The sequence below is a fragment of the Poecilia reticulata genome, chromosome 1, assembly GCF_904066995.2.
Source record: "Poecilia reticulata chromosome 1, P_reticulata-male-v2, whole genome shotgun sequence".
Taxonomy (NCBI): Eukaryota; Metazoa; Chordata; class Actinopteri; order Cyprinodontiformes; family Poeciliidae; genus Poecilia; species Poecilia reticulata.
Genome location: NC_088830.1, coordinates 10,431,084 through 10,449,838, shown reverse-complemented (window position 1 = coordinate 10,449,838; position 18,755 = coordinate 10,431,084). Strand labels below are relative to the sequence as shown.

Genomic DNA, 18,755 nt, shown 5'->3' with positions numbered 1-18,755 from the left:
GTCAATAAGTGTATTTGCCTTGGCAAAGAGTGTAATTACAGCCTTTCTAGTTTAGTCATTAGATGTGTGAGGGTTATTTATTTGTTTTTAGTTTATTTCTTTTTATGTAATTTATGTGTGTATAGTTACACGTCGTCTCAGAGTTTTTTTTTTTGTTTTTGATTACATGTAGAATTTGGAGGATTTAATTGCGGTGGAATTTCCCCCCTTTGAGCTTTTAGCCACTGGTGTCATGTGACATTTTGCTCCAAATCAGTGGAATTTATGCACATCGCAAGTATGGCTTGCTCGCAACTGTTTAAATAAAACAAATAAAAAACAAACAAACAAAAAAAAAAACTTTTGACTGTTTGTCCACACGTCACAGTCTTAGCCTAAGCTCTAGTTCTTCTTCTTCTTCTCTACATTAACATACAAATTATTATTCAGTGCCGTCCCCGGTCCCCTTCAGGGAACACTGGGCAGAACTGGAAGATAGTCCACTTCTTTGTAACACAGTTTGCAGTTTCAAGGTTGTGCATCAGTAGAAATAGCGCCCCCATATGGACCTAACAGGATACAGCACTGTTGGCACGGCATTGATTTCTTTGTCCATTGTTTAGGTGTTGTGACAAAATAAACTTTGCCTTACTTCCTGGGACAAACGGAATTGACAACAAAAGTTTTCGGAGAAGTTGTTTTTTCTTTTCCTGAATTCATCTGAACCGGTTTGTTTCAGTTGGGCTTTTTAAACTGGGACCTGAGTCCGAATTTCGTGCCATGAATTTATGATAGTGTGGCAATAAAGTTAATCGAATCCTTCATTAAAGGGCTCACTTTTTTTCTTCTGCATACAAAAGTTTTTCAAAATGTTACAAAAATGTAAAAGAAGCATTCATCTGTCCCGTTTTATTTAGACAAGTTTTTATCCATCCTAGCACTTGTTCTAAAATATAATAATAATAATAATAATAATAATAATAATAATAATAATAATAATAATAATAATAATTATTATTATTATTATTATTATTATTATTATTATTATTATTATTATTATTATTAATAAAAATTCCCTTCTCACCCTCCGCGGGTGGTCTGTTTCATCCTCTGAGCTCGGGTCCTCTACCAGAGGCCTGGGAGCTTGAGGGTTCTGCGCAGTATCTTCGCTGTGCCTAGAACTGCACATTTCTGGACTGAGATGTCTGATGTTGTTCCTGGGATCTGTTTGAGCCACTGCTCCAGTTTGGGGGTGACGACCCCGATGACCACAGGCACCACTATGGTATATATATATATATATATATATATATATATATATATATATATATATATATATATATATATATATATATATATATATATATATACTGATAAATAAAATATAATTATAATACATTGATTCTGTGTGTTTCATATCACACCCTACACAACTTTAGTTATTACAATAATCCTGACTAAAGTGCGGAACAAAAAAACACGGAATTAAAGGAAGACGGACTGAAGGTAATAAATGACTTTGACCACTAGGAGGAGCCTGTGTACTATAGCAAAATATCTTTATTTTATTCAAACATTTTAATATACATTATATATGTTTATTTAGTAATTTCAAACAGACAATAAGAAGTCAAAATAGAAAAAAACTATTAAGACAAATAGTCATGACATGCAATTTTACACAATTTGTTCGAAAAGGAGGTAGAAGATAATCTTATGATTTCCTGCTCCTTATTAATTCTTAATATTGATGATGAGACCAAATATTCCGCTGTTACATCCTGAACATATAACATTGCCCGCTGTTCTATTTGTTTAAAGTATAAACTACGTGGACAAACTCCGCCCATTTCGAGCGTTTTTATAAACGTAACGTTTAAACCACATTAAAGCACTTTACACATTTTTTTGTTTGTTTGTTTTTATACTCTCCTTGTGGCCGAGTCTGGACAAACATAAATAATAAACGCTGACGTCCCGCCTGAATCACGTGTGCTGCGTTTGAAACGAGGGATTTGCGAAAAAGTGCGCCGCCGCTTTGCGTGAAGGAAACTCTACTTCCTGCCATATTGTGAGTCAGTGATTCCGCGGCAGCTGGTGCAGCAGATCTCTACAGCATGTTAGCCGGCCGCCGAGCCCCGCTGGCGGCTGGTTCAAGCCACAGTTTTCAGTGAAAATCAGTGACAGGAAGGAGACACGAAAGCACCTGGTTTAAACTATAAACAAGACCCGAGAGAGAGCGAGAGAGAGAGAGGCGAAAAGAGAGAGCTTCTGTGTTCATCTCTGCTGCTGGTCTGCGCCTCCAGGTAATTATTAGTTTTATTAAATATCACATGACCTTGCATTTTGCCATTTTGAATGTGTGTAACCTGGTTGTAATTCTCTTTTATTATAATTACACAAAATGTCTTCTTTTGGTTATTTGTCTTGTTCCTTATCTTACTGAAACACCTCTGTCATTGTTTTAACTGTGTTATTTTAAGATCGGAAGCCCCTCCCTTTTATTTCTTCTTCTGTGGTATTGTCTTTAAATTGTTTGCGCCCTTAGCCCCTCCCCTTTTGACATGTTGTCCTGCGGGAGAGGTGTGTGCTTTTCATTTTTCCATCTAAATACATTCAGTTTATTTATAGATCTATTAAGTTAATTTTTGTTTTATACTTTTGTTTGGTGTAGGACTTGGAGCGGGCAGCCTATAACACGGTTGTTTTGTCTGTATTTTCGTCAGGTACGTTGTACAAAAATGTTTATTTAGTTTTTTTGTAAGTTGTGAGAGGTGTTCGCGGCCCTTTTGACATGTTGTCCTGCGGGAGAGGACTTGGAGCGGGCAGCCTATAACACGGTTGTTTTGTCTGTATTTTCGTCAGAAATAAACCGAGAATCATCCGCTTGAAAGAAACTGTGTCACGGTCCATTCACTCTAAAACCAGCACAACGCAGAAAAGGATCCGGTTACACTTGGTGCCGTGACCCGGATTCGAACCGGGGTTGCTGCGGAAGCTGCTGCTCCGCTGCGCCTTTCCCGCCTTTGAGGTCTTGGCTCCGCCTTCGCTGCACCGCGCGCCTTTGCCCTGCGCTTTGACTGGCAGGCGTTGGTTTGCTGTATCCTGGCAACAAAGTCAAGTTTCTGTTGCTTTGTTTTGTGTACCCTGTTTCATAAAAGGGAAATACGTGAAAACCAACATATTTTTAATTTTGTGAATTTTTTTTTTATTGTTTTGGGAAAATAAAACTAATTTTAAAACAATACATAATCATACAAAAAACTTTTTTTGAAGACGAGAAACCAGTCTGTTTATTACCCTTTGCCTGTAGATAAGTTGTGTTTTTTTTGCTGACTGATGCATTGTTCTTTTTCATGGTGTTTATCTGTTACTGTTCGATAAAATGTCTGACACTGAGGTACCTTCTAAGGGTGATGAAATGAACGGGAGGGTCACTTTTAGTCTGGGGAGGGGCCAACACTACATGTCATTTGGAAGGGGTAGGCCTATGCCTTCTAGTGCATATGAATGTTCTGTTGATAAGTCTGAGCTGAACCCCCCACCTGTCCCTGTAGCTGCTTCTACACCCGTTGGCAATGCAAGGTCTGACCTTAGCCAACTTGTTTCTACTGAGGCTCTCAGTGGGGTGATTGCTGATCTGGCTAGGCAGATTGGGGATGCCATTACAACAAACCTGAGTGGGCCAAACAAACAAAGTCAATCACAGTCTCAGGTTGCTGACAGCCAACCCAGTGACCCGACCGATCAGTCACAAATGAGGTTTGTGGTTCAGTCTGATATCAGGGCACCACCATATTTCAAAGGTGACCACACTGACACTTTCTCGATCCAGGAATGGGAGGGTTTGATGAGATCTTATCTGTCAAGAATAAGATGTGTGAACCCTGTAGAAATGTGTGAGATCATCACATCCAGACTTATTGGGAAAGCTAGAGATGTGGTTCAGGTGTCGCTTCGCTGCCAGCCTCAGTCATCTAGTGACAAGTTGGTTTCTACCGTTTTTGATATTCTGAAACGCAACTTTGGTGAGCTGATCTTCTCCAGTTTACCAATGAGAGACTTCTATAACATCCTGCCTGCTGATAGGGAGACAGCCATGGACTACTGGATTAGACTGAACAAGTCTATTGAAGCGGCTGATGAGTGTTTGCGTAGAAGAGGGAAGCAGGTGGAGGATCCAGGAGCTGAAGTTGTTACGATGTTCATCAACCACTGTCCTGATCCTGGTCTAGCTCTTTCCTTCCAGCTGAAACCTGTTGAGGAGTGGACTACTGCTGAGGTCCAGAGCCGCCTTGATAACCATGTTGTGAGTCTTAGGAGGCCAATGGTTACTATGAACAGGCCCTGTACATCTACAGGCCCTGTTCTCTCCTGTCTTCCTCAGCTTGGTGCTCAGTCACCCAGTGCTGCGTTGCCAGCCGATGCGGCACCTTTTGCTGTCCGTTTTCCCCAAGCTGCTTTAGCATCTGATCGTTCTTCAGCTTCAGGGCCCTTGTATCAGCAGCCACAGCAGCATGTTGCTCCACGACCGACTCCCTTTCAGAATGCCGATTCACCCAAGCCAACCTTTTCCTCCAGTTCAGGAGTCGAACCACCTCATCTGATGACAGAGATGTTTGATAAAGTTCTGTCTCTGTGTGCAGCTTCTCTTGCTACAAAACAACGTGGTCAACCTATGGGGAGTTACACACGTAGTTCTAAACATCCTCAGCATGCTCCATGCAGGGTTTGTTGCTCAGAGGAGCATACAACACATTCACACTGCAGACTGTTCAGACTGTGTCTCAACTGCTTCGGCTCAGGACACATTAAAAGGGATTGTCCTCAGCCTGCTCATCAAACACCGCAGCCATCCTCCCACTACCCTAGTTTAAACTAGAGAGCCTGTGTGATGAGAGGGGCAGCATGGGCAGTGTGGATAATACCCTCACTAATGCACTAGATGCACACACTATTTATACTGAGTGTTGTAACGCTTCACCTGAGAACAGTGAAGTGGTTTTCTTGGGGTCACAGAGAGTTCAGAGGGCTAGTGATTTGTTTTATGCCTCAGTTTCAGTGAGTGACCGATCTACACTGAGGGGTATGTTGGACTCTGGGAGTATGTCATGCACATTGAGCGTGGAGGCAGAGAGCAAACTAAGAGCCGCGGGTGTTGATTTGATCCCTCTTGCAGTCCCAGAGAATGTGGTGCTCATCGGGTGTGGTGGCCTTCTCACGCGGCCTCGATGCATCTATGAGTTGAACATTGAGATCTATGGCTTCAAATTTACGGTACCAACATTTTTGATACCTGGCCAACATGATGAATTCATCATTGGTAGCAATGTGCTCCGGCCCCTTATTCAAAGAATGAAAACTGATTCGAGATACTGGAAACTCATTACATCAGGCACTGTAAACCCAGAGTGTGAGGAGTTTTTGCAGCTGCTGAGTTGTGTTTCTCGGTGGTCAAACTCTACTTTACCTGACAAGATTGGAACGGTCAGGCTCAGACAGGCTGTCACCCTCCTTCCCCGTCAGGAGTATGTGGTTTGGGGGAAGCTTCCGTCCACTGCTCCACTGTCATTAGGGGGCACTGTGGTCGTCGAGCCGTCATCTGCTCGTTCCACTCCAAAAAACATTTTGGTGGGTCGTGTAGTAACACCCATGTGGGGGGATCGTTGGGTCCCTATGAAGGTTCTCAACCCAACAGACAAACCTCTGGTACTGCGCCGCAATGCTAAAATTGCTGATGTCTTCCCATGTGTTGCTGTGGAGGACTTTGCGTTTAGTCAGGGGAGATCTGAAGTGTACTGCAACCATTCTGCAGTTTCAGCAAGCTCATCACATCACAGTTCTGATCCAGTGCAGATGCTGAGAGACTGTGGTCTACATGACATCGACATAGAGAGCTGTGAGGTGTCAGGTGAGTCTAAAAGACGGCTGGCTGAACTCGTGGTTTCTTACCAGGATGTGTTCTCCAGGGGGAAACTGGACTGTGGTGAGGCTAGGGATTTTGTCCATCGCATTCACTTGACTGATGACCAGCCATTTCGCTTGCCTTATCGACGCATCCCACCAGCACATTATCAGCAGTTGAGGGAGGTCTTGTCTGAGATGGAGATGAAGGGTATCATAAGGAAGTCTATTAGTGAATATGCCTCCCCGCTTGTTATGGTGTGGAAAAAGTCTGGGGACATGAGGATATGCACTGACTTTCGCTGGCTTAATGCTAAGACCGTTAAGGATGCTCATCCATTGCCCCATCAGTCTGACTGCCTCGCTGCTCTTGGTGGGAATGCTCTTTTCAGCACCATGGACTTGACCTCTGGTTTCTACAACATCCCTCTCCATGAGTCTGATAAACATTATACCGCTTTTACCACGCCGCTTGGACTCTATGAGTACAACCGTCTCCCACAAGGGTTATGCAACAGCCCAGCTTCCTTCATGAGGATGATGCTCAACGTTTTTGGTGACTTGAACTTTTCCAGCCTCCTCTGTTATCTAGACGACCTGTTGGTGTTTGCACCTTCTGAGGATGACTCGTTAAAGAGGCTGGAGATTGTTTTCTGTCGCCTGAGAGCTAACAACTTGAAGCTGGCCCAGAAAAAATGTCACTTTCTCAGGAGGTCTGTGAGGTTCTTGGGCCATGTTGTGGAGGCTGGTGGTGTTTCTGTCGATCAGGAGAAGGTCAGGGTCATCTCTGGGTTTGACAAAAAGGACCTCATGAAGGAGGATGGCTGCACTCCGTGTCAGAAGAAGGTGAGGTCATTCCTGGGCATGGTGCTATTCTATCAGCACTTTATTCCAGCTTGTTCCCGCATCGCAAAGCCACTTTACGCCCTCACCGCAGGTCAGAAACGTAAAGTGAAGGGCAAAGGGCATGGGAAAGCTGGAACATTTCGTGTTCTAACTCCCCAGGACTGGACTCCAGCTTGTGAGAAAGCGTTTGGAGACCTTAAAGCTGCACTCCTCAACTGTGTGGTGCTGGCACATCCTGATTTTGAGAGGCCATTTATTCTCTCAACCGATGCTTCATTGGATGGGCTCGGTGCTGTTTTGTCCCAGGTCCCAGCTGATGGAGAGATTGCTAGACCTGTTGCTTTTGCCAGCAAGTCTCTCAGCCGCAGTCAGTCCAACTATCCTGCGCACAGGCTCGAGTTCCTAGCCTTAAAGTGGGCTGTGTGTGATAAGTTCAGCCACTGGCTGAAGGGTCATAGGTTTACTGTTTGGACGGATAATAATCCTCTCACATATATCCTGACCAAGCCCAAATTGGATGCCTGTGAACAGCGCTGGGTCTCTAAGCTTGCTCCATACACCTTTGAGATCAGGTATGTTCCAGGGAGACAGAATGTGGTGGCAGATGCCCTGAGCAGAGCCCCTTTTGTGAAGCCCTTGGCTGATCGCCTTCTGTCAGAGCCTTGTCAGGAACTTTTGGAGCATGTCTGTGAGGTTCCTGATCACGCTGTGCAGGACGTTTTCCGTTTGACCTGTCAGCCCCAATCAGTGGACAGCTCTTCCTCAATTGCAGCTGACGCCTCCATGACCTGCGACGAGGTCTCCTCTCTTTTGACATCTGTCTGCAGTGGAGATACTGGTCAGGCTCAGCATGCATTATCTTTAGCTGACCATCTGGACATGATAATCCCACACACCACAGGTCCATCAACAGTTCTTTGTCTAACTGACCTTGTCTCTCACCAGAAAAACGACCCTGTTGTTTCCAGAGTTGTCCTCTATGTTGAGCGGGGACGCCGTCCATCGAGGCGGGAACGCTTTGGTGAAAACCAACTGGTTTTAAAAATTCTGAAGCAGTGGGACAAACTAACATTGCTGAATGGTGTTCTTTACCGTGTCATAAAAGACCCTCTGACAAAAGGTAAACGATTCCAGTTTGTGGTCCCTGATGCTTTGAAGTCTGTGGTTTTGACTGGTGTCCATGATAATGCGGGTCATCAGGGCCAGCCACGAACACTCTCCTTGGCTCGTCATCGCTTCTTTTGGCATGACATGGAGAGAGATGTGCGAGATCATGTGAGAAAATGTCCCAGGTGTGTCCTCAGTAAAACCCCAGAGCCTGCGGTGAGAGCCCCTCTGGAGAACATCAAGACCAGTGCTCCAATGGAGCTGGTGTGCATTGATTTCTGGTCGGCTGAGGACAGCAACAACAAGTCTGTGGATGTTTTGGTGATCACTGATCACTTCACAAAGTTAGCACACGCTTTCCCTTGTCAGGATCAAACTGCTAAAAGAGTTGCAAAGAAGCTATGGGATGGGTTTTTCTGTGTTTATGGCTTTCCTCAGCGCATTCACTCGGATCAGGGCGCAAATTTTGAGAGTGAGCTGCTGGCTGAGCTTTTGGAGCTGAGTGGTGTCAGTAAATCACACACCTCGCCCTACCACCCGATGGGTAACGGGACTGCAGAGAGATTCAATCGCACCCTGGGCAACATGTTGAGATCTCTTCCTCCACGTTCAAAGCACAAATGGCCTCAGATGATCCAGTCTCTGACCTTTGTTTACAATTGCACAGTTCATGAGACCACTGGCTTTGCACCGTTCTATCTGATGTTCGGGAGGATTCCCAGGCTGCCTGTTGACCTTGTTTTTCGGAACGTTCTTCATGACGATGCCATTTGCGACTACCACTCTTACGTCAAATCACTGATTGAAGATCTGCGTGCTGCTATGCTAATGGCTGAGAAGAGCACCAGTACAGAGCAGAAACACCAATGTGACCAGTACAACAAGAGAGCCAAGGGTCACCCTCTGTCAGTTGGAGATCAGGTCCTGGTGGCGAACAAGGGAGCCAGAGGAAAGCGGAAGCTTTCTGATAAATGGGAGCCTGTGATGTACACGGTGGTTGCATCCAAATCTGCTCTCCACATTTATCGAATCAGAGACCGTCATGGCAATGAGCGTGTGGTGCATCGCAATCTCCTGCTTGATGTGAACTTTTTACCTGTGGGAATGACCATGGATGGCGATGTGAACCGCCATGCTGACAGTGTGGGTAGAGTCCCTTCGGTTTCTGATCTACATGGAACAGAATGTTTTAGCGAGGCTCCTAGTGCTGTTCCTGCTGAGCCTACCCTACCTGACTCCCTGTCCTGCAGTGATGGGGAGGACCGCACTGCTTCATGGGTTCAGGATGTGTCCTCAGCTCCATCAGTTGGAAATAGTGACCTGCCTCATGACTCTGAAAACTCCTCTATGGACACTGGAGTGTTGGCGACTGCTGGTTCCTTACCTCATCTTCCTGATGATGTTGGCTCTGTTCATCCTCCAGACAGTGTGGGAGGGGATGTTGTTCGCCGCCTAACTTCACGCTTTGGGAGGGTTATTAAACCAGTTTGTCGCCTGATAGAGTCCATGGCTGTCATTGAGGCATTTTATGATAAAGATAATGTTCAGCCTGTTATTGATGTGTGAGTCTCCAAGTTCTTGTTGTATAATTCCTGCCATTGTCTAGGATTGTCTTTTTCTTTGTTTGCCTAAGCTTCAGTACCATTTATATGTTTATTCTGTATAGGGGGGGGTGTAAAAGGCACCTCTTGTTGTCCATAGGATACCGTGAGATTTCGCTAGTTGTTGAGCGATCTCTAGTCTCCTGACCTTATTTTAGGGTAGCTTTTATGCTGATGTGTTACACTGTTGCAGGAAAGAAAACTATTTTGTACTGGTACTGAGTGTCTTTTAACTGTTTTTCATTTTGTGTAATTCTAGGGGGGTGAATGTAACCTGGTTGTAATTCTCTTTTATTATAATTACACAAAATGTCTTCTTTTGGTTATTTGTCTTGTTCCTTATCTTACTGAAACACCTCTGTCATTGTTTTAACTGTGTTATTTTAAGATCGGAAGCCCCTCCCTTTTATTTCTTCTTCTGTGGTATTGTCTTTAAATTGTTTGCGCCCTTAGCCCCTCCCCTTTTGACATGTTGTCCTGCGGGAGAGGTGTGTGCTTTTCATTTTTCCATCTAAATACATTCAGTTTATTTATAGATCTATTAAGTTAATTTTTGTTTTATACTTTTGTTTGGTGTAGGACTTGGAGCGGGCAGCCTATAACACGGTTGTTTTGTCTGTATTTTCGTCAGGTACGTTGTACAAAAATGTTTATTTAGTTTTTTTGTAAGTTGTGAGAGGTGTTCGCGGCCCTTTTGACATGTTGTCCTGCGGGAGAGGACTTGGAGCGGGCAGCCTATAACACGGTTGTTTTGTCTGTATTTTCGTCAGAAATAAACCGAGAATCATCCGCTTGAAAGAAACTGTGTCACGGTCCATTCACTCTAAAACCAGCACAACGCAGAAAAGGATCCGGTTACATGTGCATCAACTTGTTTGAATGTAGTATGTACTGAAATATCTCTGTAAAGACCATATTATCAACCTGAACATAAGTGCTGAGTGTATTTACAGTCAGTTTATTTACAGAAAGCCATTTGTAGAAAATGTAAACAATTCACAGATGCATTCTGTTACATGAAGTCCAATTTATTTATTGCTCAGGTCTGGATTCAAAGCCAGTACAGACATCCCAGATCAGTACAGTTATAATCACAGAATTAGCTTTTCCACACGTCGAGATCGTCTGGTTGAGAATGTGAATCGTGTTTTGTGACTTGAGATCTGCTTTAAAATGAGTAATAATGAAGAATGAAACTGATTAAGGCTCACCAATATTAGAGAAATCAAAAAGTTGCGATACTGTCACAATCACAATATCAATCTTTCCCATTCCCATGATGATCTCACTAACGCTCCTTGACTTGTAAGCATTTCGGTAATGAAGGTTTTGCATGAGTTCAAAAGTATTCTGTGGCAAAGCTTTCATCTTCTAAGGGTGAGGCAAAAAAATCCATTCTTAAATTCACTGATTGATATTTCAAAGGTTATCGCCATATTTTTAACATTAGTTACGAGATACTACACTTTCTAAATAATTTAAAACGCTTCCTAACAGCGTTTGTCTCTTCTAATAAAGGTTGAAACATTAGAAGATAATTGTTAAATGTTCATTTATTCAATTAATTAAACCTAAAGAGTGCTGTAGTTCAGTCAATTTAGGCAATTTATCTTGACTTGAGTATTAGAAAAATGACATATTCGGTACACGAAACGTGTAATTACAATTAATGATATCATTATGTTTCTTTTAACATGTAGCTTTCTATTTTTTTTTTTTTTTACCTGGAACAACACTATGATGTCTTGAACTGTGACCTCAGCCTAATATTCAATACCAGATTGTGATCGGGTTATTAACAACTTCAGTTTCAATCAATAAAAGTAAAAGTAAATACAAGTTAAATATATATTGAAGTAATCTAAATGTAAGGTTTATTTTACATTTAGTGCTTTGCTTTAATCAAAATGATCTGGTTAAAGCAATCAGATCATTTTGAAATATATAAAACTACTGCTGTAAAATAATCCTGTTTAACTTTACCTAATATCTTGTGGTGCAGCTTTAAGCGGAGGCTAGGTGTCGAGATTTTTACTCACAAATTAAAGTAATCCCATGAAACGCCCCGTCTCAATAGGAGCTCACAGGCCGTGCTTTTTGTCCACTGGGTATCTGCAAAACAAATCAAGATGTGGGGAACGAAAGCCGTGTCAGTGGAATCAGAGGGAATTGGCTGTGCTACACGAAGCTGCAGGAACTAAAAAGATTTATTTTTAGCTGGAGGATGATGACTGAAACAAAAGCTGGGAGCCGCGGCCAAACTAGTGACAAAGACAAGCGAGAAGTTTTTTCTGTGCTGTGTTTTTGAATATTTCAACTTTTGAAAATCTCAGCAAACTCTGGCCTTGTCCGATACTCTGGAGGCGTTAAAGGCTTCATGCAATTAATCACGTTTTGACACATTTACAGAGTTGCTTTCCATGTGGAAAAGAGAGAAAAACAGCTTTGTGTTGGGTTTTCGTCTTAATTGTCTCAGTTTATTGTATTTTAAATTGATCTTTGTGTGTTATTCTTGCAGATCACTGTGTACTCTGAATTTTGTTATTCAGTCGTTGTAACTGTCTTTGCCTCTAGGTGTCCTTAGTCATCAGGCCAGCTGTTTCCACTTTTCACTCCTCTCAGTATATTTATGTTTTTGTTCTTTAGTCTAATCTTAAATCATCACATTCTCTGCTCACCCTCCTCGCCTTTTCTCCGTTTTCTAATTTGCTTTAGTTTGAGGGTTCTTGAGTTGTTTTGAAGTTTGCTTGGTTTCTTATTTTCATTAGATCAGTCTTGTTTCTGAAGAGTCAAAGCGGTTGGTCATTAGCATTAGCAAGGTTAACATAATTTCAGATTCTCATACGAACCCATGCTTAAATTATGTAAATCAATATCCAATGATCTGGGCTCAAAACTCTTGGTGAAAACAAACGGTACTTTGGGAGTTACCTTAGTAATGCTCTCTGTTTTCACTAAATGTGAATAACGCTGTGAATGGTTGTCAAAAAGTAAAGTGAGGCTTATAGAAAAAAAAAAATCGGAATATGGAAAATCCTATATGTAACTCATGTAAAACCCTTTTGACAATGTAAGAATTTTCCCATTTGGAAAAATATTGCTATGTACGTATCGTGTGTCAGCATCAATCAACTGATCTGATTGGTTGAAGCTAACAACGCAACCCAACACATAATCTATCCAATCAGCTGGAATGTAAAGGAGCTCATGTCGATGACCCTTTTTTTGGGGGGGGTTTTTAGACTGGTTTCCATTATGTAAAATTCCACAGAAAAGGCATGTGTGCCTGAAAGTATTTAACATACGCCCAGTGCCGTGAATTTGAACCTGTCCAGAGGACAGAGATGACTTCATCATTACCTCACCCTGCTCTGTTAGAGGACTTATCAAAAACATGTGGCTCCTTTCTCCCTGCACACAGCAATTTGATGAAGCCTTGGACTCTGCTTTCTTTGTTTGAGGACACAAGTTCACAAAACTAGTGGAGTTGTGTAATCTTGCCTTTCTCAATATTCTCGGCTCACTACGCGTATTTTCTCACGTGCCGTATAGCTTGTGTTAATTGCCCTTTCACCGATGCTCTGTATCTGAAATAGGATTCAGTCTTATTTCGTCGATTCTTCTAGATTCGACGTTTTGGTTCCTTTGGAAATCTAACAGATATCCTGACATAGTATCATTTTTATGGCGACAAAATCTGCATTTATAAGACACCCAAAAAACATTTTGTGCTCCAGAAGCTCACAGGTTCAAAGATTACCTGTGAAGGTTTTCTGGCAGTGACAATTTAATAACGGCAATCTGTCCTGCAGGGAAAGGATCAAAGTGCAATTTTTGTTACTTTCTATGTTGCTTAGAATATTGAGTGGACTGGTGTGAGATTATCACAGTACGACAACCTTCAGTCAGAATAACGCGGTTTAAGACAGAAAAGCAGTTATTAATCCTTCTGACAAGAGACGAAGTCTTGCTCAGTGGACGGATGAAGGTGAGAGCAGGGCGCCTTAGACATGCTGACTTGGGGTGACACAACTTTCAGCTACAACCCAATAAAAGCCAGCAGAAGGCAGAGAAAGGCAAAGGAGGATAACGAGGGCTTTTTGAAGATGGTTTTGTCTTCGGTGCATGCAGAAGAAGAAAACCGTGTGGTAGATCAGCTAAGAGTGGTGGACATTTTGTGACGAAGGGGGAAAAAAATGTCTGTCATTGCAGTATTCAACAAATATATTTCAATGTTTTGGTTTTCGTAGTTGTGAATTGCTGCTGCGTAACTGAACTGAATTGAAACTAAATACTTGCCAATGTCAAAAACCTTTAGATCGTTTGATAAAGGAATTACTTGAGCCGTCTCCCGTCTCGTCCGGAGAACGTTGGATCGCTGTCCTGTGCATAAGTAAAAATGTAAACATTTGGTTGTTTTCACGTTCAGCATGAATTCACACAAGCCTTAGTCTGTAACCATGTGTCAGCAGTCGATCTTCCCATGCAGCTTAGTCGCTTTTGCATAGATATTGGAGTGCAGAGGCCACGGTAACGGGGTCAACCTCCGATTATGCTAGGACGAGAGGCGAAAGATTTTTGGCCAAAGGAGCTTTTTGGACAAACATCGGTTCTTTTCATCTCCCAGCCCTTCTCCTGTTGTCCTCTTATTAAAACGTCTTTGTGACTCGAATGTTCTTGGGAACGTCGACTCGACCAGGCTGTATTTTCCTTAATCTTCTGGAGTGATTGATTGCATCTTATCCATAATTACAGTTATTATCAAGTCGGCATACTTTATTAACTAGAGCTATTATGAGCTGAAAGTCAGGAGTTTTTTCTTGTCCTAACTCCAATAGTCTGTTTTTTTTGTTAGCTTTTTTGTTTTTTCTTTTTTCTAAAAGCGCTGGTGGTTGGGATTATATAACCATCTAATAATTCTTTATAAGGTTAGATCCGTAACAGCTTGAGTCTTTAATCAGCTGAATTAGTATGAGAAATACCCCGGATGAGCAGAGAATGGTGCTGACTTGGTGTGTGGCTTTGTCTGGGCTGCTTGCCAGTCGCGTTGGTTAGAGTCCATCCCTGTTACTGTCCCCCGAGGGCCTGCATTAATATGCATATAAGATGAAAACTTCCAGGTCACTAAATCTGTTCATTTCCCTGTCATTTCACATATTTACTGACTGAGCTTAATTACTTGCATGTCAAGTCTACGAAACGGGAGACTCATTAGTCGAGAGCATGTTCTTGAGGGCGTGTTCGTGCGAGCCGAATGCGTGTTTGTGTGCATTTCTGAACCTGTGAGGAGATTTTGATGGATGTCTGCGTAGTGGGTGTTGATCCCCTCACTGTGTGGGAATGAATGGAGGGCTTCTATCTTTGCAGGTGATGAAAACATCCTACTGAGTGCATGTAGACACGTGATGTTAGAATACTCTTGTCTCATTTCTCCTTTCTGAAGTTCCTGGAGAAGCTAGCTGGTTGACCATAACGACCTTAGAGTTGCAATATGCAACTTTGACAAAAATGTGTTTGTTCCAGATTTATTTTCCATGTAGTGACAGCAAGGTGTGAGACAGATAATCTGGGAAGAGATCGATCTCCTCCACGTCATCCCTGAGCTACTATTGCCATCTGAAGAAATTCAAAAATAACTGTTCAATCAGTGCCAGGAGGAGGGTCTTAGCGCTGTCAATCAACGTCCTGTATGCTGCTTAATGCTCAAACTTACCGTTACAGGGAATCGTTTAACTGCCGTCATTGCTGGCCATGCTAATTAGCCTTAGCATTGGTAGCAGGCTATGTTGTGGTAAACCAGCTATAGCCTAGCAAAGGGCAAGTGGGAGGGGATGAGCATAAGAGTGATTGAGAGCGCTAAGAACCTCCTCTTGGCTCTGATTGGTTATTGTTGACTGAGTGATGTATTAGGGTGGAAAACACATGAAAAGTTTTTAAAATAAAATTATAGACTAGCTTTAAAGTATTCAAAGTAAGTAAAGTGAAAAACACTTTGTTTGGTACATTTTTTATTTTTTGTTTTGTTTTTTGCCTATAAAGTCAGCGACATCCACATCTTAAAAGATGCACGAAAAATGTTGGCATTAAACATTTTATATATTTAATGCCAACATGTAAAACTAAGCACAATAAAACCAGTTTAGTTCCTTTTGCCATTAGTTTCCAAAATTACATTTTTATATTCTTTTTATTTTGTCTTAATAAGGATACTCTATCAGTGTGTTTTTAATTGTTTATATGGTTTTTAATATTTTAAAGTATTGACCACTTGGTCACTTTTAGTCAGTTTGAAGTTTTTCCTGTCTCACTTTAGTTTATATTTTAGTGCATTTTCACTGTCTGAGTTGTTAGTTAAAGCAGTTTTTTTTACGGTTACATTTATTTATTTTTTAAAAGATTTTTGTGGCCTTTGGTCACTAGTAACTCAACGGAAAGAAGAGCAGAGAGAAACTGGAGGCCATGTAGTAAATGACCTGCGTGTGGGAATCAAACCCAGGCCGTTTACCGCGTGTCCTTCCCTGCTCTCTGCGTCAAGGCCTCTCTCTGCTTATGGTGCACTTGCTCTCCCAAAGAGCCACCTGGTGCCCCACACAGAGTTTTTACCATCGACTCTGGAAACATCACAATGAAATGCTTATGAAAGAGGAAATGAGAATCTCTGTGTGCTTATTTATGAACTCTTTTTCACCTCTCGTGTGTCCAGGAAACACTCTCCGCTGCCTCTATGACCAAACGCCTCCATTTACCAAATCATCTGGTGGGCACACCCATGTATCTGTCCCGGCTTGTGCACGCGCGCGCACACGCACGCACGCATGCACACACACACACACACACACACACACACCAAGCTATTGTTAAATCACTTACTCCGTAACAAATCCCAGCTGGCATCGCTGAGCTCAGCTAGCTGCTAAATTCTAATGTCAGTATGGTTATCTGTCTTCTGTAACTACGTTAGCTTGTTTATAAAAAAGAAAAATCATCATACTCGCCACCAAGATGAGGTGCTGGGTCAGCACTGCTGAGCCTTCATGTTTTGACATTTATCTGTTGTGCTGAGTGACTCAGTCAAGGGTCTCATCAATTCAGTGAGCTGGATTTACATTTGGGACCGGACAGGATGTGAATTTGAATGTCATCTTTTAAATTGGTGCTGACATTTAGGCTGCGATGAACGTTGTGATTTCATCCTGAATCATCATTGCGCTGTTGATGCTCTTTTGATTTTCAGACGCCACTTTTTCCATTCATTTGTGTTGGTGTTTGTTATTCTGGGAAATATGTCTTTAAAATGGACATATCATGCAATATCCTTTTGTTTTAGTGTTTGATGTGTATTTGGAGTCTTTTGAAGTGCCGAGACGTTGAATTTTGTCTCTCCCTGTGCTATGTAAATATCTATGTATTACGTTTGGGTCATATTTTTCAGTCCTTTCAGTTTCTTTATTCCATATTATGTTTTTTTTAAAACTATTTTAGTATTTACTGCTAATTCAGGTTATGGACTTCCAGCTAACCATTTTTGCAAATCCACCGTTTTATTCTCCAATAATAAATAAAATGGATATATTATGGCAAAACGTTCACTACTTTGCTATAATAGTGAAGGGTTTGAAGTGTTTTAGATCACTTCAAACCCTAATCTTATTATTTTTCTCTTCTCTTAAACCAATCTTATGAAAAATGAATCGGACAATATATTTTTTTGCCATTGCCTTGACAAGATTTTGGTTGTATATCTTTCACATTAATCTTTCCACTTTAGACTGTTTTCTCGCCAGAAACGGCTCTACAATTCAGCCAAGGAAGATGAACCATTAAAGCAGTGCAGAAGAAGAAGATGAGTTATGGGAGCTAGAATGTTGTGGGATTTATGCTTATGTTCTCTTGAATGAAGTAGGTTAAAAAAGGATTACATGGGTTCTGTGCCTTGGACAGTCGGCCACTGACCAAATGCTGCTGGTGTGGGTTGTTTCATAGAAAATAACACGGCTCTGGTGCTCTTAAGTGTGTTTTCTCAGCAGAGTTGACATATCCTTATGAGAGGCTTTCAAAAAGCTATATGCATTTTGCAAAATCCATCTTGTTCCAGCGCAGATAAAGCTGTACTTGCATAAAGGACAGAACATCTCTGGTGCGTTATGTTCAGATTTCTACTATCTGCTGTCATCTCCCTCCCTTTTGTAAACTATCTGAATGAACACTTTGCATACTTATGTAGAAAGCATCTTCCTTTTTTGAATCTTCCTCTACCTGTTGACTTCATTTGTAAACGTGTATACAGAAAGTTGCTGAGCCCATTCCTAATCTCCACTCTCTCAACAATGCAATTTCCCTCAAGTGTCCACACAATGATTTTGCTGAATTTCTCTGGAAACAAAGCCAGCCCTCTTGCCATGTCACCACTTCTAACATTTGACCTGTCGGAGTAACTGAGTCTTCATGGATGCCGATGGAGCTTCTGCACAGCATAGCATGAAATTAGATTATGTCATTACAGATGATGGTAGAAAGGCAGTTATTTACCTGAAAGCATCTTTTTTTTTGCACAGCATTAAAATACAAGGCATAGACATAATAGCGTTAAAATCTCAACAGGTTAACTTCCATATAATAAAAGGCCTATACAGAGTAGCACGACCCTTTCCCCACTAGCCTAATATATGTGCCATCTGCCTTTACAATCTTCTTGTACTTCTTTTTCTCTGCTGGAGGCTTTTTTTTCATTAGTGACGCATGTTGCATTTGGTTCAGAATCCCCCTTCCTCCTAACCCTCGCACTGCAAAACAATCTCTACATACGTCTGTGGTGTGTGTTTTCCTTAACGTGTGCATGTTAAGTACATTTACGTCTTTATTTAATTAGACCGCTAACATTTGATTGGGCCCAAGTGGTTTTGCCTTGTGGTTGTTTAAAATTTTACACGTTGTTTCCAATGAGCTGGTTCTTTTCCTGCAGTAGGTTGTTACATTGTCGTTAGAAACCAAAGCAGCAGTATTGCATATATTATTGTGCACATTTTACGTAACAGATTTTTCTCAATGATCTGAAACGTACGAATTAAAATGTTAGTTACAGTATACTGAGGGCACATACAGCACCACCATCTGCCACAGGTCACCTCTCGCGCTTCTCTGCTCGACGCCACCATCGTTACTTTTTCATTGCAAATGGGAACCTGGTGAGCCTGAGCAGAAATAAACAAGCAGAAGCACATTTCAAGCTGTCACACCCAGTGTTCCCAATGTGTTACAAGTTTCAGTTACTCAAGGAGCAACATTGCATTACATCCTGTGCATTCAGATCGCAACAGT

The 18,755-nt window shown here is 41.8% G+C and overlaps 1 protein-coding gene and 1 long non-coding RNA gene across 2 annotated transcripts in view; both read left to right on the top strand.

Moving 5' to 3' along the window:
• The first annotated feature begins 2,077 nt into the window (after positions 1 to 2,077).
• Positions 2,078 to 18,755, top strand: part of add3a (adducin 3 (gamma) a) — a 121,386-nt gene continuing 104,708 nt past the window's right edge. The window contains exon 1 of the mRNA XM_017305459.2: positions 2,078 to 2,285. The gene's annotated coding sequence lies outside the window, so the exon portion shown is untranslated. The remainder of the gene's footprint in view (positions 2,286 to 18,755) is intronic.
• Positions 2,339 to 2,876, top strand: LOC145552417 (uncharacterized). Its single transcript, XR_014088527.1, has 2 exons — positions 2,339 to 2,705; positions 2,845 to 2,876. It is a non-coding gene; the product is annotated as an uncharacterized LOC145552417 (long non-coding RNA).